Genomic DNA, 22,047 nt, shown 5'->3' with positions numbered 1-22,047 from the left:
ATTGGCTACACTTATCCTTAAGTTAGTGCAGCTTCTAAAAAGCGTTTGCCTTGATATTACAGGACACCCTAATTGATAAAGTGGAGCCGTCCAAAATCAACATGGTGCACCTCAAATGGATGGGGTTTGTTAAAGGTTTCTAAATGGAGTCCTGAAAGGAGAATCCACATCAAACAGCTTTGTTCCTTGTGGAGACCCTACAGGGCTGATCTTGACCCTATCGCATTGTGTCTCCAGCAAGGAGTCGGAGGAAAAAAAAGAAAATAGTCCATTAAACCCTCATCGATAAGCGTTGAAAGTGACACAAAGACCAGGGAAGAAACGTGGCCCTTGCAGAGCCCTGGTTAATAGAGCCTCAGAATTGCGTGGCAGCCCTGGGTTAAGTAAATTCTGCATTTTGGTATGATCAAATGTCAAACCATTCATCTCGCTTAACTCAGGCCGTCTAGAAGTTAGCTTTGTGTGGTCCCCTTCTAATCCTAAAAAGGGTGGAGGTACCTCCAGAGAGTGAGCTGCTCAGCGTAACTCAGATATCTCTTAGGGTGGACTGAACCACTTCTAGAGATGCCTATTTCTCTCCCCTGATAGTGGAGGCAAGCTAGATGAGTAGATTCGCTTTAAAACATACAGCTTTTAGATGGCTACAGTTGGGCAGGGAAGCCCACCTGTGGAACCAGGGAACACAGACCATACTGACAGCATGGGACAACTGATGACTCAGAAAAGCCCCAGGAAGATGGTACGTTCTTGATGAACAGCTTGTGATCCCGTGGTCAGTCCTGAGTAGGAAGGTTACTTTAGTTCTGTATTTGAGACTGGTGTCTGCAATTCCAGAAGAGTGTAGAAATATTTGAGGAGATTCAAAGAAGAGCCAGAAAAAGGATGGCACACCATTCAGAGAGTGAATCAAGCAATGTGATCTGCTTACTTTACCAAAGAGAAGGTTAATAGCTGGCTGATGGTGCTGTTACACCTGCAGGGAAGAGAACTGTAGTACTGGAGAGCTTCACAACATGTAAAAAGCTTCACAAGAATCAGCGGCTGGAAGGTGTTGCCAGGACAACCCAGCCCAGAAGTAAGGTGATGATTTTTAAAAGTGAAGGAAATGATTTGGGCAAACTGCCTTAGGCCGTGGTGGATTTCCTATCATTGGATATTTTGGAAGCAATTAACTGAAAAAGGTCTTTTGCCAGGGTTTTATGACACACCCTAGTTTGTTTCTCCCAAGGGTTTAAACAAGGTCAGGAACTGTTAGGAAGTGCCTAAGAAACACCTCAATTACTGACATTTTATCATCTCTTTAGGCCCATGGGGCCCTGAGGGGAAGTAAACCGTGAGGAATGTGTGCACGTGTGTGCAGGAGGGAAGGGATGTGTTATTAGGATGTGTGAGAAATATTGGCCTAAAGGCTCATAGTGGTCTTGACGTTTGGAGTGTAAAGGAGATAAGAAAATGAGATTCTCTCCAAAATAAGGTGCCTGTGAACACATGAGGTGCCGAATGAGTTAGGGTTCCTGGAAGAGGCTGGAAGTGTGGCAGAGGAGGAGATCTGGGCTGCTGCCAGGGACCTGGGTAGCACTGAAATCCCAGGCAAGGTGGGCCTGGGGAAGACTGATCTTGATAGCTCACTCCATTACTTTCCTTTAAAAACAAACACCCTAAAACCAAACATCAGCTTTATAAACGAACGGGATTTTAGCTTTGGTTCTCCATAAATCGCTGGAACTATTCTCACTTTGGAGATCAGTGTGAGGGTTGGAGTTTAATGAACTAGTTCATGGGGCAGCCGGGAAATGTTTTTATTTGGCTCTTTCAGGCCCTGTGAGCCCCCAGGTTTGACTTTGAGTTTCCGTGATACAGAAAACATTCACTGATGTAAGAGAGCCTGAAATAACTAAGAAAGCTTGGGGGCTGCTGACACTTGAATAAATCCAAATGTCTTGGTATTTGGTTAAACTTGAATCTGAATATTTGTGTATGTTTTTTACAACATTTACTTGCCTCAGGGAGCAATTTGTGGAGCTGAAATAATCCAAGAGAGGTTTTTTTTTTTTGTCTGCCTGGTATTTCCACCCTCCTGCAAGTAAAAAGCCTTCAGAAGATTGGATCATGCATTATTTTTACCCTTGCAAATGGTTCCCAGATGCATTGAACTCAAGCTGTGAAAAATGCACAAAGCAAGCCCTCGACATGCACCAGTTCTTGAAATGCCGACAGGGAAGCTGGGTCTGGACCATTCCTCTCGTGGATAAAACCTCAGTGGGTCCCCAGCTGAGACCAAGTCCCCTCGAGGGGTTTTGGCAGAAATATGACCCCAGGTCTCCGAAACCTCGCAAGCTCTTCATTGCTTGAGTGGGAAGTTTTACACACCTTCATTCCCCTGAATTGAATTTCAGATTCCTAAGGAAACCTGGCTTTCTGACAACTTGGCTTGATCTGCTTATTATATGTAACACACAACCTCCTTAATATTACACATGGCATGTTTAACTGCTTAATTTACTTTGGGAAGTATTGCCAAGTGCAGCTATTCTGTTGACATATCATTTGCATGATAAACTAGTGTATTTTAAGCCACAAACAGGATGCCTCTGTGAGTGATCAGTCTACAGTTTTACAAGCTACCAGCAGCATAATATCTTAGCACCTACAGTTAGATAACATAGCCCCACGTCATGCCCAGAGAGGGAATGAAAGGTCCTTTCTTGCAGGAGGAGAGCAGAGATGCAAGGCTTGTCTGCAAAGGGGAATCAGATGGTGTAGCTTTTCTGAAATAACTTCTTGTGTGGACGTTCTCTTTGGATTATTATTATTGTTTTTTTCCTCGGAACAATTATTCTTGTTTGGATAAGACTGAAAGTGATGCTTGTTCCCTAGACAAAGGAGCTATTCCGCTGTGTCCCCAAGGGTGACCAAGCCCGCAGCGAGCCTCGCTGCAGGGAGCACACGGCTAGCGGCTCTGACTTCGGCAGACCGTCGCACGTGTAAGTGCGTTGCCATGTCAAGGCGCGGACAGCTTGCCCGTTGTTATGTAGCGAATCTGTGTCTGAGCAGCAGACTGAATGTGCCTCTCCTGGATCCCAAATTCACCCCTTTATCCCTTAGACTACTTGTTCTGGTATCATGCATCTGTGTGTCTGTCCGCATCCGCTCCTACCCTTTTGACTTGGCAGACGTTATTCTGGAGTACGCCAGCCACTAACAAGCACGTATCGCTCCCTCCGATGCCCTGCTCTATGGGGCAGCGGCACCTTCCAACTTTTCGTCGTATTAGGCTTGCAATCACAAAGCACCCCGTAACGCTGCAAGGCCTTTGAAAACTGAAGGCTGACATCTTGAAGTCTAATTTTGACACATTTCCAACAGGGGAAGCATTTATTACATTAGACAAGTTGATGCAGCTCTCAGGTTGGGAATTGCACTTATTTGCCATAATAATGGCGTAAAGTCCTCTTCCTTTTATTGTGTTATCTCTCTTTAATCATGCAGAGGCGCTCCCCAGTAATTTTAATCAAAGGCTCAAGCATCACTTATCTGAAGGCTAATGACTCAACTCAATGAGAGGAGAAACTTTGAAGAGCTTGCAATTGAGCTGGGACGAGCGAAAAAAAGAGAGTTGGTTTGAAACTTTTTTTTTTCTTTCTTTACATGTGTCGTTATTTCACCTGATTTTAGCCAGAGATACTTAGTATGCCTGATGAGTGGGGAGAAGCTGAATCTTGCCACTTTTCCCACACATGCTGCATTTAACAATACGGCTATGAGAACTAGACGCATACTTTCACAAGAAAGACGTTCTCATTGGAAAAAAGGTGGTTTGATCAAACCTGGTATTTTCTGTGGAGAAAAATGCCAGCTTTGCACAATCTGTTTCCTTGTTTGATGATAATATTTGAAAGACATTTATCTTGGAATGAACCCTTTTATCTTGAAATGCCATTTCTAACAAGAAATGAAAGGGTCTTTTTTTTTTTTTTTTTGACTCAGAACAGAAATTCTTGCTGAAGTCCCCAAAATTTGTAATAAAAATCCAAAGGGGCTTATAAAAGGAATTTTTCCATGTGAGGTTTATAAATATAAGCTTTCCGGTCAGTGCTAATTCCTACTGTTTACACTGAAATAGCTCATTGTCTGTCTTGGAATTTAAATGTTCTACTTTATACTTCTTTGTGAGCAACTACTGTGGCACTCCTGAGGCGGAGACCATCTCTTTTTGCATGGCACAAAAGCACAGCTTGGAATTTGCTCTCTCCAAGGTCCAAAATTTTCAAAAACGGGTGCCCAGCTTGCGATAAAGTGTGGCTCCAGATGCTGGGGCTGGGAGCTTTCCAACAAACAGGCCTTTTTAGGTTGGCTTGGCTAAAGCAAGTAAAAGCGAATCTTCCAAAATTGCACGTGCTATTTGAATGACTTGCCCACATATAAGAGAGGTCTTCATAATGGCAGGTAGGAAGCACCATGCCTGCTTTCTTGCTAAGGAAATTAATGCATGGAGCCAATGAATTGCTTGAGGGTTCACAGTAAAGGGTCACAATGCTGGAAGGAAATCAGTGATTTCTAAGGCTCCATGCAAGCCAGCAGGAGATTCAAGCTTTCTGAGGTGCTGGTTTTGCTGCCTGGTTGTCTGTCCCTGCAAGACCTCCTTCCTGAGGAGCCCAGATCCGCCTGTGAATTTTCCATGCAAGTTTCTCTTCATTTTCGTGCAGGTATGTGCAGCCACAGCAAGAGCAGAAGTGCTGAATTCTGAAAGGGAAGCTTCCTCTGGGAGTATGTAGGGGTTGAAGAGAAGTAGGAGTGAACATTAATCTTTCGACAGATCATTCCCCTGAGAGCTGTATTTTTTAGATGTGCTGTGTTGGGCGATCTCCTGAGAAGGACCCAGACTGAAATCCTGATTATGACACGGGAGCTGAGACCAAAACTCCTAGACCAGGATGTTACAGCTGCTTTTTCGGTTGCTTCTTCCAACAGAGCCTCCTCCTGTGGGACAAGAACCGATTTCCGCCTGATGAAGGAACACAGACTCATTGCTCCTTCTTCTGTCTTCAAGCTCTTGCTTTTGTCATAGGAGCGATGAAAAAAAGGAGGGGGACACTGAGCAAGATCTGGCCTTTGAGTGGTTTTAGCGATTTCCACCAGGCACTTGGCATGCTCGTGTGTGCGCACCTGTAGACTGCCACACTCAGTGCCAATTCAGCATGGGTCTGTTTTGGGCACGTGGCTTCCTTGCAGGGTTGCAGGATCTCTAGGCCAGCCTGAACCCTCTGGCCCCGCCAGTAGAAGAGGAAGGAATACATTCCCCTTACCTTGCTCTCCTCCTCCTCCCTTCTCTGTATTTCTGTCTCTTTTTGCAATGAGGCCGATGAGATGATCTGAACGTGGGGGCCTGCACAGAGGCAGGTGACATGTTTACATTATAGGATGTTATCCAGGCGTTAGATACAGTCTTGGTGATAACATCCAGCGAGGCGCTGTGTCTGCAGTGCGAGGGCCTCATTCATGCAGTACTGCCCGAGACGTAGGCACAGGGAAAGAGGAATTCCTTTCAAAGCCAAAACCATGCGAGTGCTACTTTTAAAAGCAATTGAAACTAAAATGATAAATGCTCTGAAAGTGCCTGTGCTTTTGCAGTGACACGTGTCTCCTGTTTCACTGTGGTTTTCTAGATTCCCCTCTCTGAGCCTCTGCACGCTGCAGTAAGAAGCTCTCTTGCTTCACATTTTGATGTTCCTAACTTTTGCCTGTGGGTTCCCATCTTCCTCTTCAGGAGCGGCTGCAGTTTAGAGGTGATTTATGGCTGTTGGCAAGTCAAAACCAGTGGGAGCTCCTGAGATGGAAACGGCTGCCTGATTTGCCATAATGATAAGGATGAGCCAAACTCGCCCAACAGTGCCAGATGGTTGTAGCGTATCTATCACAGTGGATCTCTGAGCAGATGGATGCTATATAAACATTTCACAACAACTGTGGTATTATTATTGATGCAATTACTATTAATACTATTTATAAGAAGTATTCTAACTAACATAAACATAATACTGTAAGAACGAACACAAAGCATATTTAGCATGATTACTGATCTAATGGCTTCTATCAGTAATACTATCTGTTATATAACTTATGAGGCAATAGTAACATGTCCTGATTTCCAAAGGATGGCAGATTTGGGAAAAGGTTAGGGAAGGCCGTGGGAATTGGTGGTGTTGCCCAGCTTCCGAGAAAATTGTATTCTCATTTCACAGGAGAAAGAAAACTGGGGTTGTCCACAAATTGTGGGTCTTGGGAGAGGCAGGCAGCAGTTTGGGGTTTCAGCTGTATTCGTCCCTTACGGCTCTGTACCGGCTGTCTTTGGAACAGGTTTCCCAGCTTCCTGGGCCGTGAATCCAAGGCAGCCAGAGCAGCCGGACTAGATCACTTTGAAGTGTATGGTTTGCGCCTTAGCGCAAAAGAGAAAGCATTGAGGGATCTCAGACCTGCTACTTGCCCGCACTCTTGTTTTAACCCAGCTTCTGACTTGCTGCGTGACTTTCCATAAATCTCTGTGCCTCCATCTGTCTTGTCTATTTTTATGGCAGTCTCTTTTGGGCCAGGAATTGGTTCTGTGCATGCAGCTCCTAGGATGACAGGGCACCGTGTCTAATCAGGGTCTCTGTACCCCGAAACAATGAGCATAATGAGAGATGCCTGGATGCCCTCCAGTCCTGTTTGGAGCTCAGGGTCTGGGGTGGTCCAGGTATAAGATTTGTCTGACCTAACTTGAAACGCTGATATATGTTCAAGTCTGAGCCAGTTACCACAGGCCAGTACTTACCTTAGGGCCGAATGTAGCTTAGATAATTTGCTCCTTTTCTCCCTAAGGATTATGAAGAGAGCTGAAAATGTCTAGTTTTGATTTAGGTGCTTAATGTTTTTATTTGCTCAAGTTAGGGTGGGTTAAATGCATCCAGAGTCTGGGTTTTAAGGGAAATGCCCATTTTCCCCTTGAGGTGTAAAACTAATATCCTTAGTTTGGAAGTGATTAACTTTACTGACATACGGAGAAAAAGCAAGCAGATCTCTCAAGTACTTTCTTACCTAGCCTGTCATACAATGGCATGTGCCTCTCATGTGTGGAGCCCCAGAAGACGGAGAGGACTTGGCACGAGCTTTCGGTTGGGGAATGGGCCTCCTTTGAATGCCCTTACATGTTATGAACCGCCAAAAGCTGCATAGTACAAAGGCCTCTTCCCTAGAGGGTCGTGAGGCCCTGGAGCAGGCCCTCCCAAAGAGGTGGTGGAGACTCCATCCTTGGAGATATTCAGAAATTGACTGGCAAGACCCTGAGCAACCTGAACTAATGCTGAAGCTGGCCCTCCTCTGAGAAGGAGGTTGGACCAGAGACCTCCAGAGGTCCCTTATGCCTTAAATTCCATAAGGTACAGGCACCTGTACCTTAAGGCACTTATAGTCCTTAAAAAATCTGGCCTAGACCTTCCCGCTCCAATAGACTCCTTTGAAAATCCTGGACTAGGCTATGAATGGCTTTAAAAGATATTTCTCATCTATACATGTCGAATGTAATAAGGGGTTTGGAAGTTTCTGACCGATAAAACAACATGGGAAAGATTCATGATATGTGTTTTACACCCCCCTTCCTCCTCCCCGGCTTCTTGCCTTCCCAGTGCTTTGTTAATGTGCATTGATTATGTTCTGAGGAGTTTACTGCACCGTTAGAAAATCATTTAGGGATTTATTGGGCTCGCTTTAAATACTGAAAATGAATCATTACCCTCACCCACTTTGTGACGTGCCTGAGCCTAATGCATAAGTTCCGGAGAGGAAGGTTACAGTCTAGTGGTGAAAGCTGGTGGTGAATCAGAATTTTTTTCCTCTTTCAAGAAATTTTCTTTTGAAAGTAACAAATGAATTAGAGTTTATTAGGGCACATTATCTAGGAGCATGTAGGAGTCACTGTTAATTTCCTCTTCCACCCTGCTTAATTGGAGGTAATAGTGGGACAGCAATAAGAAATCAGACCTGAAGATGATGAGGGCCATAGAATAAAACAGGCAGCAGGGGCAAAGCCTGATTGCTCATGTTGGTGACGGGATGAGGGATTTTTCACTAAGGGATTTTCATTGAAGATGAATGGAATTTGGCTGCCTGCCTCCCATCATAAATTTGAAAGTCTCCCCTTAGATCTGGATGATTATTGGTGAGATGTGTCGGCAGCTTCCCTTCAAACAGAAGGGGAATGCCAGAGATTTTTCTTAGAATTTAGGATTTGGCTTAACCCGAAACTTGAGATGGGCCACTAGCCAAGAAGACAGTAAACTCTTTTTGAAAGGACCATTCATATTTTTGATTTCTGCAGTGCTTTGCTGCAGGGGGGACGCTTGGGGCTTCTAGCTGATACAGTCATAAAACTAGTAATAATGATAAGATAGTGAGGTCCACGCTTCCAGTTCAATTCTTCCCAGAACAAAATTCAAGCTATGAAGTTTGGCTCCCAGTCTCACAGCTCCCAGCAGCGCAGGGAGGTTGTGCTCAGCAGAGCTCTGTGGTTGTGCTCAGAGCAGCAGGCCAACCTTAGCATTTCCCTTTGCTTTTGCGTTTCACTTCTCCGGTGTTTGGAGCACGCAGAGTCCAGTTTTCCCATCAGTAGCTCTCTCCACCATGATGTGCAAGGAAATCATGCAAACTTGGAAAAGCTCGGTCAGGCTTGAGTGAGTCCGCCTGTCAGAGTTCATTTGGATAGTTCCTCATTCCCATGTAAGAAAAACTGTGGTGGCAGGTCTGCTGTAATCAGACCAGCCTAGGGTCTGCTCTAATTTATATCACTTGGCTGCCCACCCTTTATCCACACAGTGAGCTTGGAAGCTCTCCTGCTTTGCCAGTCCAAAATGTGCATTTATGCCAAGGCAAAAGATTTCCATGAAGGGCTCAGCAATTTTCTGCAAGCATCATCTTTCTCTGATATAGAGGCTCCCTCTGATGCAGATATGTCACCTATGGGCCTGCAAATGAGGGGGATGAACTGGGACTGGGTCTGCAGCTATGGAGGTGAGTTCCCCTTCCCTCCACCCTATAGAGGCCGGGAATGCATCCACTAATGAGATTAACCAAAGGGGACTTGCAGAGAAGGGACAAGGCAAGTCTAATCTAGCTTTTTCAAATGTAAAGGGCAATAATTTTAGCAGTAGGAAAAAAAAAAAAACCTTACACTCTATGAAGTGTTAAAATAAGTCAAGTAAAAACAGCAGTGTGAGAAGAACTGCCGAGCACCCTCTCCCTTTAAGAGCTCCTGGTCCCTGAGGTCTCATCGCTCAACGCAAATCAGGGAACTTGAGATCCTGTGGGAAAGGAGCGTATCTCACTGTAGCTCAGGATGGTTTGCTGGGTCTGCTGGAACAGGTCCCACCGACTGAGGTTGGAGGGAAACAAGGGGTCTCACTGTCTCAGATTACAAGGAGAAAAAAGGAGTTTACGGCTCTGGAGAGGTGAGTTCAAAATGGCTCTCCCGGAAAGGGAGATTGATGATGATAAATCAGCTCTCAGTCTTTTTCTGGGAGAAATACAATGCGGCGCTGACATGTAGCTAGGAGATGGTCATTTAAAAGCATAGCTCTCACTGTTACAAAAGCTGTGGCTGGCACAGATGCTTACCTCTCTAATTTCCATCCCATCTAAGCAAATAACCCCTATCACAGAGAGAGGGACATATGGAGGGGACAGCACAAGATTTACTAAGGGCCAGTGTTCAGCGCTGGGCAGAGCACAAAGGAGGACACGGGGCCAGCTTCTCAGCTGCTCTAAATTAACGTCACTCCATCAATGCCAGGAAACACATGCTGAATTATACCACCTCTCTAGTTTCAGCTCCTGAGGGTCCTAAGGCCTGGGTATCAACAGAGAAACTCTGCATCCAGATTTCTGGAGCTCGGTAGTCTGCAAATGTTTTAGCTTGTTCACTTCGGTGCCTGTGTTTGAAAGTGTTGCTCCAACACTTGAAAACAGATGCTGCAATGTGGACAGGAAAGTACAAACCTTAAGTGAGGTCATAGGTAAACTTCAGTTGACTAAGAATTTTCCATGAAAAATGTCCTTGTTCTATTTTATCTCTGTAGAAATTAAGATTTCTGGAAAATATCTCCCCCCGGAAGTGTCAATTTTGTTGGAAGTGTTCATTTCTTTTCTTCAGGAGAGTAGAAATGAAATACTTCCCTTCAGACTGACATCAAATTGTTTGGTCTGAGTTGCCACAAGTGGGGCCGTCTGGGTAAAAGTTGTCACCTGAAATGTTTCTGTCAGAAAAATCAGAATGGATTTAATCAATGTATTTTGCAAATTCATGTTGAACTGTGACAATGAACAAAGAAACCTCTGCACAACACCTGGCATTCTGCCTTTCAACATTTTGAAAATGAAATGAGCCTTGATTCAAAAGGACTTTATTTGTTGACACCTAATTCTTTTTCACTAAAATGTGTATCTAAAGAGAATAAATTAATCATTGCATTTCAATCCAAAGAATAGATTTTGTTCTTATTGAAATGATTTTCACCTCATTATTTGATACTGTAGCCAGATGAGAAATCAGTTGTTTGCATGCCTCGAGGTAGATGCTCATGACCATGGTATCCTCTTTGGCTAAATTACCTCTCCCTCGATGAGCTGTTTCTCCTCTTTAGCTCAGCATCCAGGGAGCTGCTTAGCACCACGATGTGGGAGGCCAGCCCAGACTGGGAACCTGGTGCTTCTCCCACAGGTTTCCTGGGGCTGAATAGCAGTGTGGGCAGAAGCAGGTTGATGTCTTGAGCTGTTTAGCTGTTTAGACATTTCTGAATGGAAATTCTATGACGTTCCAGCTCTGCAATTTTTTTCCCCCTTGCATTTTCAATTTTCTGTCCCTATTTGGGACGGGCAAATGTCAAAACATCGGTTTGGAATGTTTCTCGTCTTTGTCTCAGAGTCATTTGGCAGTGAACTCAGTGGCTCGATACAAAATAGCATGGTGCTGATGGCTTATTGCTCCCTGGTATCACACAGGCTCGACACATCAGGTGCAGCTCATGCTGCAGTGAGACAAACAGACAGCACCGCTGCTGGCTCCTGAGTGCTCCCGGGAGAGCTGTTTCCACACCAGCCTGGAAATTGCCTGCTCTTTGCTCATTTATTCAAGGTAGGTGCTCTGTGATTTTCCTCCCTTGCCAGATCTGGCTGCGCACCCCTGCTTGGAGCTGACACGACTCCTGTCCTGCCAGTCCCCTGGTCTCCCCGCCTCTGACTGTGTCTGGAAACGGTGGGTGGAAAAAGCACCATCTGAACAGGTCCCGGTGCAAGCGCAGTGGGAGGATGGGGTGAGGCGCTGGTCAATGCATCGCTCGCGTGTCTCTGGCTTGCATGGTTTATGCTGCACTGTGCTGTTGTGTGTGGTGGGTCCATCCACTGGCAGGGTGGACATGAAAGCCCCTAGCCCAGTGCCAAGGGCAGCCAGCCCATGTGTTTCAATGAGTTGTCCCGCAGCAGGATTCTCTCCGCCCAATTTACCTCCACCTCCCAGGAAAATATGGGCCTGGGAAGTCCATGCCACCTCATCAAATTCCCTGACTTCATTTACTTTCAGCAAGCCAGGAGGAGGTGGCTGCAGGCAGAGGACTCTGTGACCTGGATTTCCACTGTCCCTTGACTGGGGAGTTTTGCTCTGCTAAAGCCTAATTACATGCAGGCAAACATTATTTGTGGAGCTGAACTCCAATCTCGGCTTCTAAATAAAGCCTTTCACATGGTGGGGAGGAAGAGGAGTGAACGGCTACAGAACCATTAACGCTAGCATGGGAGTTAATGAGTCTTAAAGAAATCAAGCATTTCACTGGCTGTTTGTCAGAGGCCAGGGGCAGCTGGACCTGCTTTTAACAGCGGTCTATTTTACTGCAGCCTTTTCCTCCTCCTTTTAAAGTCACTTAATATTTCATGAACATCTGTAGGGCAAGGCATTAGCTTCCTTCTCCTGATCAGCCCCTGATAACTCACTTGCTGTTTTTATTGCACTTTAAATACTTTATAGGAGCGATTGTGAAACCTTTAAAGGTGCTTCCAGTGTGGCCTTCCTTGCTTTCTCTTCTATATGGTGGCAGCTAGCAGTGGGCTGTGCTGTTCTGTGGTACTGCTCTTGATGGTGCAGGTCACATTTAATGGCCTCCAAGCAAGGCTTCATTCAGCCTGACCTTTGCAAACTCGGAAAAAGTCCCTGCTCTGGGGACTTGGGTTAGTCTTGGACACGATCTAGCACTGCCTGTTGGGAGGCAACGAGAGCCATGGGTGCCTGGGAAGATGCTGCTTCACCTAGATGCTAGCTCCTACTTGTTCAGGAAAGGTCTGCCTTTGGAGGGGCAGTATTTACTGGGATGATGGATGCATGCAGCTGAGCTTCCTGACAGGTCGGAAACTGCAATAGCCTGGGGAGCGTCACACTGGGGTATCTCTGGTGTCTTTGTTTCCTGCTAAATGAATCTTAAATTGGCAGTGATGTAAAAGGGAGGGAGATAGGGATTTCTGGCTGTGACCCTCATGCCTGTTAGGTTTTCTTGGCACTCTGCAGGTTTGCTACTGCTTCATTTCTGGGGTGCCTATGATTCACCAAGTTTTACTCTGCATTTAAAGATGGGGCAAGAAGCCTATGATGGGGGAGTGGAGTCTAGAAAAGTGCTAAAAGCTGTGGGATATACCTGAAGCCTAGCCTGAAGCTTATAGCAGACCCTATCTGCCCCCTCTTACTATTGGAGGGCAGCGATGAGAGTACGGGGGTGCTCCACGGGAAGGCCAGCAAGGTGCCTTGCAGCCATTGACAGCTCTTGGTGATGTCGTGCCCTGGTGCTTCCTGGGGTATAGAGGTGACCACATGTGAGCTGTGTGTCCACAAGTGCCTGAAGTGTCACCCAGGAAGTTCCCTGTCATTCATCCCTGACTGGGCCTGAGCAGGAGAGGAGAGGGAGGAAAGCTGGAAGAGTTTTGCAGAAGTGGGCTGCTTTTTCTTTCCATGCAGTTCCCTTCCATCTTTGTTTCTTGGTAGGGGATTAAACCACTTTCTAGAATAAGGAAAGACTATTTTCTCTAACACAGAGGCATGAATGCTGTGAAGCCCTCGTTGTCCAGGAAGACTGTCATTGCATTTTTGGTAAAACCTAGAGGCCTGACTGAGTCGGGAAGCCTGTCACTGCCAGATGATGACCACTGAAGAACAACATCCAAGGAGACAAGATGGGCCAAAGGTGGAAGTGGAAGAGATGTAAAACTGTGTTTATAAATACGCTCAGTCATGATGGCCTTGATTTGCAATTCCAGTGCTTGCTTTGCTATTCAAGTCTACCCCACTGGCAACCAGTTACACTGCTTTGCTCTTAAGTCTATATTCACAGGGCAATACAAACCCTGGCAGCAGGGGGAATAACTCCAAATACTCATTTTCCAGAAGTTCCTGGAAATATCTGCCTTTAATTCTGGAAGATAACTTGCTTGATTGTTCATGTCTCTTTGAATTCACTTTCCAACTGCAGGGATGCATGGCAGACAGGAATAGCAAGGGAAAAAGAAACTCTAAGAGAATACTAAAATAACATGCAAGGGCGGAGAACAGATTTTAAAGTATATAAACCCAGGTATCCACACTGGGAACGTCATCCTTCCATTTAGTCAAGGAGCTGACACTGACTCATACGAAAACTCACGTCCCCTCTGCATATGCCTCTGCATATTGCCTGCAAGACCTTCCTCAAAGGAGGGAGTCACAAAAGGACTGAGCGTGCAGGGATGGGTCACAGTGCCTGACTTCAGGGCCTTACCTTCTTGTAGATGTTGTACTCCAAATTTGGCACTGAGAATTAAGCACTAAGGGATGTGTGAGCAGAGCTAGGATCCTATGAAAAGCCAATTTGCTGAGAGGGACCCCGGCTGCTTATTCTATCTGGCAAAACCTCCCGCAGCACCTCAGGGGAGACACAAGCTTGAAATCTTAATTAAAAAGCAGAAACCAGGGTTTCATGCTAGGCTGATATTGTGACTCTCTTCCCTTTATGGACAATTCATATGCAAGCTCCTACTGTGTCTGTGGAATTGCTAATTTAAAGGAAGCTACAGATCTGTGCAATGTAGGGCCTATGTCAGCGGTGTTTAACATCAGGAGAATGGAGGTGTGCACTGATCACTTTGGTTGTTAGGAATTTTCTTTCTTTCCTTTTTTTTTTTTTCCCTCCCAGTCCTTCCTGTTCTGACATCTACTTCAGAAACCATCTGAGAGAACATTGTCATGATCTGGGGCACATGGAGAGAGCACTTATGAACTAAAGTATCACTATTCAGGACTAAAGCTATGTTTATGACCAACCAGTGGTAAGGTCCAGAAAAGCACAAGGTAAAAAAATGCAGTCTTCCCAGTGGAAAAGTCTCCTTTTGAAATTTGCAGGATGGAGGGGGCAGAGTTGTTTGGACAAATGCACAAGCATCTGTGAGTGAGAAGGCTGAGAACAGCATCTGAGAGACCTGTGATTTATTTTTTGCTTCAGCAAAAGCCTGATGGAAACTTTGGGAAGTCAGGCTGATGTTTTCAAAGCTGGCCCAGGGTATAATCAACCTGATGTGACAGAGCTGTCCCATCTTCATCTGAAATTGGACTGAGGATACAAACTTCTAGAAAGAATTGGTGCTTTTTTTCATGTCTATGGATGCACGAGCTTCCCTTTTAATGCAGGAGTTTGTAAAATGTAATCTGATTGCCTTACTTTCTCCATCTCTGGGGGATAATACAATTCTCTTTTGTCCCATTACATCAGTGGATGAAAAGAGATTTAGAAGGGGCTTGGTAGTGAGGGAAAGGCTTAAAAGGCCTGAAAGTGCAGATCATGTGGATAGCCCTAGTAGGAACATACTTTACCAGAATTAGGGACTCTTCAGGGACAGTCTGCACCTTATGAATGTAGGAGTCCCTGGGGAGAGCAATACCTTTTCTGAGGATCCTTTGAGCACCCTGCTGGCTACAGTCCTTTGGCCTAGCATGACTTGCACTTCCTTGAAGAGATTCAAGAAAGATTTGAGTTCAGGTTGATGTCAGCAACAGATGAAATTCAAGATACCTTTATCTCTCTCCTTATGGAGAAAGGACACTTTCAGGCAATGCCTAATTCAGTTATGAGACTCATTGCCAGATCATGTTGTGGAGATCAAAAACAGAAATGGGTTCAAAAAGTGATTAGACAAATACATAGAAAAAAGGTCCATCAAAAGCTTTTAAATATAGGTTACTTAGAGATACATGTTCTGTACATTGTCAGAACCGGGAGGGGTTTATTGGCACATGCCTGTCTTGTTCCCACTCTGGCTGTACAGGTCTAAATGGACTTTTGATCTGGGCCAGGAAGTTGTTCTTACATTATGCCCTTGGCACAAATAGTTCCTGCTTCATGCCTAGGGATGGATCCAAAAATGGAACTGAAAAGATGTTTAGATTGGTTCTGAATCTATTGCTAGTTCCTTGCAGGAAGGCAAGCCACAGCCCTAGGTTTGAGCATCTCCAGGGCAAAGGCAGAGACCCAAACAGCATCCAAACTTCATCATGGACTTTTCTGGCTGTGAGGAAACATCCCACGTGTTTGCAAAAGCTGCAGATCAGTGTGTGGAAGAGATCCTCTCCCATTAGCACAATGGTGGGGGCACATGGACACAGGACTTCATGTCCTTGGGAGCTCTGCCTGTCAGTGGGTCCAGGAGTACTTGAGCATCTTCAGGTTGTGAAGGGAGGGAGAATACAGGCACAGCCTGTGTTGGGTACTTGTGCCCAGTAATGCTATTTCCAGACAGAACAAGCCAGCAGTGAAGTAGGTTGATGGATTAGTCTATCATCTCAGTGAAGCTAGGTTTGCATCTGCCTAAGGGCATGGCTGTAAATGAGCACCTAATGGATTCTTCTCCTTAAACTTCCCTGTAATACAGAAATAGCCGCATCCCTGAGGAGTTGAAAAGGAGGCAAAAAGAGGCTTCCGGCTGCACCAGAGGGTAGGGATAATGGAGCCCTGAAGGGGCTAGGATGGCAAGGAAACCTCTCCCAGAGCAGCCTGGGTCTGCCTGGTTGGTATTGAGCCTGGTTAGAGACTGTTAAACTGGGAGATGGAGCCGTCCCACCTCCCTCACTCCCAAACTGTTCCTCTAATGCTTGCTAGTGTTGCTGCTGCTCTATTAAAATCTCACCAGAATTTTTAGTCCCTCTCAAAACCACTCCTAAGGAGCGCTGCACATGGCACCAGCCATGCAGCTTCCCCTGCCCTTGTCCTCCAGCCCTGCTATCTTCCTCTCCTTCCCACATCCCCACAAACTGTGACCCCCTGGTTCTGTTCAGATCTGGGGTGGGAACAGCCTTGGCGTGTGTGCAAGTGTGTTCTTTGCCAGGCAGGAGGACCACTCTCCCTGCGCTCCCTCCTGCGCAGCCACCTTCACATCACCTCCTTATTAAACCAGCCTTGTTCTCCTACTGTGTTGAACAGAGGGAGACGCGCTGCCTGCTGTTTCCATGCATGCTCGGCATAGCTGAGGACTCAAAGACGCGAATAGTATCACATGGTCTCTTGGTGTCTACAAACAAACAAACAAACATACCAATGGTGCCTCCTCTGTGACAGCTTTGGCTTCTAACAGCTTTTGTTGGCTTTTGCAGTGTGCTCCTGTCTGGACGGAGATGATCCTGACTGTGCAGTGGGGACTGGGCCCTGGAAATGCCATAGACCTGCTGGCAGAGGGTGCCAGGAGTCTGTAACTGCAGGAAGAATTACGGGATGTGGCTGCAGGGACAGGTCACTGTACCAGGGCGAAGGCTCTTGTCAGGAACTTGTCTTGCTCCACAGCACTGAGGTGACCCTCGCAAGCCTGGTCTTTCTGCCTCTTTGCACTGCTGGAATCATGTGTTAGCCCTCTGGAATGGGTTTGGTCTACAAACAGGTCTTTCTTCCTGTCTTTCTTTCTGAGTACCTCAAAATATGTCTGTAGGAAAGTGCTGGCATTGAGGGAGCAGAGAGAGGCTCAAAACCATCCAGGGCAGAGCAGGGCCCCAAACCTCTGGGTCTTGCCCATCTCTCTGGGCGAGCTGCTCCAGAGCTGCTCTTTCAGGGTTTCTTGCCCGCCCATATGAAGTAGCTAAAGATTGTCCTTGGCAGAGCCCAAACCAGCCGTGGGGACCCTGGATGTGACCCCTGAGCCAGCCCAGCCACCTCCAGCTAAGAGGTGGCATGGATGTCCCAGAGTACTGCAGGAAGTCGCGTGGTCCCCTAAGCAATGCCAGCTGTCTTGACCATTCTCAGCTCACAGCCTCGGTCCATCAAACTCTAATAGCTATGTAAAAGGGGGGCATAAGCCCTGGCAAGGTGCTGGCTGGGATTCAGGGTAGAGACACATTAATTATGGGAAGTCTGATAAGCCCTGTCTGTGTGACACTTCCCATAACATCCCCTGAACGCAATGATGGCTATGGTGCCAGCCCACATACCAAACGCCTCTGTTCTCGCTGGGCACTTAACGGCGAGTATCACCAGAGTTTTTACCAGCAGCTGGGAGCTGCCCAAGGAGGTGTCAGGCCCATGCCTACAATCTTGTTCCTGCTCTCAAAAGAAATTGAGAGCACACAGAGGAAAGCAAATGAAAGGCCACCAAGCTGAGCAATGCCCCTGTTGCCCCAATGCATGTGGGATCTCTGTTGCTAATGAAATGCTGTTTGCTCCCACTCATGCTCAGTCTGTCCTGACTGTTTAAAAGGAGGACACGGTAACACTAAAGTCCCTAATGCAGTTGGGCTCCAACCCAGCAGTTCTTCTAAGATGAGCATGTGTTAGAGCATTTGTTAATGCTAGGGCTGGGAGGAGGTGGAGGGGGTCCAGACCAAGCTGATGATAGAGGCAAATCAAGTCTGTGGCCCCAAGAAAAGCCCCAAGATGGTGTGGAGAGAAGACTGTGTTACTGCAATCTGTCTTGCGAAGGGGTTAACAGCAGTGCAAAGAAATGCAGGGCCTTGCACAGAGCCATTGCAGCAATGCCCTCTCGTGGGGACTTCTTCGGCTATTGAGTTCAGTCCCCTCCTTGAATGAGTTGGAGCTTTAGGACGCTCCAGCTGCATTAAACTTCATTTGCGCAGGGCTAATTTCTTTTTTTTTCTTTTTTTTCTTTTTCTTTTTCTTTTTTTTTTTAATTTTGCCATCATGCCTGTCAAATGTGGCTGTGATTTTGTTTTCTCCCCACAGTCCTCTCAGACTTACCAATGCTATCAATTATTTCCCAGGCCAGAATAAACTCCTCAACACAAGGGGATTCTCCAGCCCTAGTGGGACTTGAATATAGATCATCCGAGTCCCTCATCGACTGCCCTAAATGTAGAGCTGCGCTTTCCCTGTGTGGCTGAGCAGGGATGCCAGGATCCCTCTGCGCAGCGGCAGTGGTGCATTCAGAGCGCTGAGGAATGACTCCAGGGAGATAAGGAGACAAGTGGAGCTGGTTCTCATTTCTTTTCTTGTCAACTGAGGCCCCACTGGTCTGATAGATACAAGCAAATCAGGCTCTAACTAGGGGGAGAGTTCATTTGACGTCTTCGTGGAGCTTCTCTGTGGTCAAAACTTAGGAGGGGCTTCAGGAGCAAAAGTGGTGCTTCCCTTATCACAGTGATGCCACAGAGGGGAAAAAAAAACGGTTCAAGTTAAGCCAGAGAGATGTTGTGGGGCTGTTTTGTGAATGTAGTGGGGGCAAGACGATGAGGCTTGGAGCTGCCCTCCAGACCTGGTTCACTTTTTGCAGCCTGGCACACTTGCCTTCCAAGTGCATAACCTGAGAAGGTACAGGCTGCAGAAGCTGCCCTTTGGTTGCGCAGCTGGTGTCAGGTCAGTCCAGGTGCTCACTATGGCCATGCCACCCTCTCTCGAGGCAAAAATGTGATTCCATAGGGGGAAAAAAATAGTTCTATCTCTCATTGTTTTTAGGTCACAGTGATGATCTCGGGTCTTGTACAGAGTCTGGCAGACACTAACTTGCAAGGAATCTTTTTAACCTGCTAGATGATTTCCTTTCCATTTTCTTCCATCATTTTTATGGACTTGCAACCATGTGCAGGTTTTGTTGTGTCTCAATGGGAGGTAGGAAATCCAGCTCGTGCTTTGCAGTAAGTGCCTGCTTCATCATTGTTAATTCCTTTTGCCATTTGCTGTAATAACAATAATCAAAATGAATTAATTTGGTGTTAGTACGAAAAGAACATTGCAACTGCATGGCAATGCTGCTGCACTTGAATAGTATATGTATCTATTTAAAGTAAGATCTCTCTCTTTATCTCTTTACTAGCTATCTACCTACCTATGACTACATTTTATTTTCAGGACTGGCTATCATATTAATACCGCTTACAGTTATTCCAAAATGTTTTATATCTTTCACAGCATTTTAAAAAAATTTTAGTACACATAAAATAAATTTCTTCATTTCATCCTTTCTTAGAAGGTCAGACCGAATAAAAGCCATACGCATTTAAAATGAGACTCAGGTGCCAGATTTAGAGTCCTGCCCAGGGAGGAGGCAGCAGAAGAGGCACTCCAACCGTGGTGAGATCTCAGAGAAATTCAGCACACACAAGGAGCGGCTCTCTGGAGTAGCTAAGCCAGCACCTCCTGCCTTCCTTCAGGAGCGAGAAACCCTCACCGCGGTAGGTGACAGATCTGTCTGTACTTCCATGATACTCCCATGCTGTATGGGACCCCCGGTACAAAGCTTCACATTAGGTTCCTATGAACTGGCCAAGATGATCTCCCATTTTGCAATGGCTCCCCAGTCCCATCCAGGGAAGCAGCAGGCACTAAATTGGCCCATGGCTCTGCGTTTAGCCCCGAAGACATTCTCGGCTTTCACCTCTGTTTTCTTCCCATCGTTCAGACGCAAACTTCATGGTGGAAATATGAAAGAAACAAATTAGAATTGCCTCGCTGGTATGACAGCGAGGAGAGTTGTGAGTTTGAGAATCTGAATGGAACGATAAATCCCATCACTTAAACCGCGTAATGAATTTTCCTGGAGATTTGTCTCAGCGTAAAGAGATAGAGGGGAAAAGAGTATGAAATTCTCCTCCGATTTTGCAAAGGGTTGCAGGCAACTCTGACTGAAATGTATAAATCTGAAGAGTTCATGCTTGCAGCACATCCAAAGGGGTTGCCCATCCTTAACAGTCTAGAGTACAATTTTCCAGGAAATGTCAGAACGTCTTTGCTTCCACTGGCATTCAATTTAAAAATATTATTTTGTCCAAGGAACCTACGAGAACTATTGTGTTGCAGGAGTAATTCTTCAGCTAAATATAGAAAAGAGGATTTTTTGCATTGCAAGAAAACATTTTACTTTGGTGCTGTGAGGACTAATGTGGTGGCTGGAAAAATCCTAACTCTGCCATAGATTTGCTGGGTGGCCTTGGATAAATCACTGTCCCTCGCTGTGCTAATGTCTCCTTCCCTCCTCTGACCTTCTCATGCATTTAGGTTTGAAGGTCTGTGGTCAGGGATCGGCTTTTGCTGTGATTTTCACGGCACACAGTACCTGGGCTTATCCAGGAACCTTATGGACTATCTAGTAGAGCTGGAACTATGTTTTTTCTTGTTGTTGTTTTTTAATTACATCCAACATAGCTGTAGATGGCCAATTACAATGTAGAGTTGGGTTAGACCACAGCTGCTAGAATTTCCAAAACAGTCCAAAGGAGTGGGATGCGCATGTTAGCACAGCTTCCCAGCCTAGTAAGAAAAGACACCCTGAGACTAAGGCTTCTCAGAGCCTTTCTTTGGAAGGGTCTCCTATAACAATTGCAAGAAACACAAAAGCATTAGACAGTTCCTCAAAAACCCTCTTCAGGGGCTCACAGGCAATGATGTCCATCACAATCTCCCTTCCCAGTGAGAGTTTTATAAACATGCATTTAATGAACAGCAATCCAAAATGTTAATGCTGTTTCTCTTCAATATGTATTCCAAGATAAGAGTGAGCTTTTTTTTCTGGTGACTTCGAATAAGCAAACCCACCTCATTTCCATGAACGCTGTGCTTGGAGTAGGAGTCTGGAAAGTGAAACTAAGACCTCACCAACCTCAGGGAGTTCCTGGTAGGATGAAGTCCTCAGCTGGCAGCTTTCAAAACCGGGAGGGCCAGCATCTCTGTAATCTGGGCTGACCCGTTTCTCCTAGCAGCTCCTGCCTTCCTTTCCCCACCTGAATACTGAGCTACTGCATATGTTCTTAAAGAATTTTCTCTTTTTAAAGGGGAGACCCAAAGAAAAACTTTGCAAATTGCCTCCTATGAGAATAGAGTTCTAGGCATGACCAAGCCTACAGATATGTGCTAGGAAAAATTCATAGAAAAATGATATTCCCTCAGGTAATGAACATTTTTCCTCTGTGTTCAGCCCACATTGTCTTGCCTCGTTGCTGTTTTTATCCAGAATGTGGAGTGTTCACTGTCTTGATCATAGTGGACTGGCAGGTCCGTGCAGTGGTACAGCACATTTTAAAGGCATCCTGAGGCTTCTCTGCCAAAAAACACATTTTAATCCTAAAAAAGGCTGATTTGGTCAAATTTCTGTGCAACCACTCCGATCTCTGATGCATGTGGCCAAGTCTCAGCAAAGAAAGAAAAGATTTTCAAGCATTCTTCTGAACTTCTAGGAAGCAATGTTCCTGCTCATGTCCAGCACTTGGATGTGCAGGAACAGCCCTGATGAGCCAGTGTTCAGCACCCAGGAGCAAGGGCACACGCTGGTCCTTCCCAGAGAGACATCCCTTTTCACTCCATACACAACTGGGAAGCTCACAGTGGCAGTAATCTCTGTCTTTGCCCACTTGCAAAAAAACACTCAAAGCTGATCTATCTAGTCCAACATTGGAAAATTACGAATTTGTGGCACGAGGTACATTAGTTACATTGACTTGGCTTTGGAGCACCAGCAGAGCTACCTTTAGTTTCACGCAGTACATTAATGGGAGCAATAGGCATGACAACTCTTACACACAAAGGC

General features: G+C 45.8%; 1 long non-coding RNA gene across 11 annotated transcripts in view; it reads left to right on the top strand.

Annotated features, from left to right (window-relative positions):
* LOC104140788 (uncharacterized) overlaps window positions 1-22,047 on the top strand; it is a 46,524-nt gene that overhangs the window by 8,686 nt on the left and 15,791 nt on the right. For all 11 annotated transcript variants that reach the window (XR_693390.2, XR_693389.2, XR_693383.2 and 8 more), the window contains exons 2-3: window positions 11,029-11,161; window positions 19,495-19,699. This is a non-coding gene — a long non-coding RNA (uncharacterized lncRNA). The remainder of the gene's footprint in view (window positions 1-11,028; window positions 11,162-19,494; window positions 19,700-22,047) is intronic.

The sequence above is a fragment of the Struthio camelus genome, chromosome 23 (genome assembly GCF_040807025.1).
Source record: "Struthio camelus isolate bStrCam1 chromosome 23, bStrCam1.hap1, whole genome shotgun sequence".
NCBI lineage: Eukaryota > Metazoa > Chordata > Aves > Struthioniformes > Struthionidae > Struthio > Struthio camelus.
This window is presented reverse-complemented; position numbering and strand designations above follow the sequence as displayed.